Here is a 501-nt window from a genome sequence, read left to right on the forward strand (position 1 = left end):
CTTTTGCCCATGGCCAAGTTACGTATTTCGGTTATTCAGCCGACCCTTTACCAAAGAGACTCAATCGTCATAACTAAACAATATTTTTTTTACGCTTTTTAGGTTTTTTTCATTCACCCTTGTCCCCCCCCCCTGACACACGCTTGTAGAATGATTTGAATGCCCTCCAAGGTGACTAGAAATGAAACGAAATGCAGTGCAAATTCATGGGAAAAAAAGTAATGCAAGTTGCTGGGATTTTGGCTCTGCAAAGTATTATCATACAAATAGACCTCTTATTTTAAAAAATTAAATAAAAATACCAAAAATAGTTTTAAAAATAATCGTAGCAGTCCTTGACTTTGCAAACATCTGTATTTTTCATCTTTTGTGGTCACCCCTTTTAAGTATTGTTATGTACAAAAAACTTTTTTATAACGTATTTTAATGTTCGATGTGTCGTTTTATTCTCTATTAGATTCTCTTCATCCCAAACTTTAAATCTTTTACAAAAAAGATAAT

The sequence above is a fragment of the Penaeus monodon genome, chromosome 27 (assembly GCF_015228065.2).
Source record: "Penaeus monodon isolate SGIC_2016 chromosome 27, NSTDA_Pmon_1, whole genome shotgun sequence".
Classification (NCBI taxonomy): domain Eukaryota; kingdom Metazoa; phylum Arthropoda; class Malacostraca; order Decapoda; family Penaeidae; genus Penaeus; species Penaeus monodon.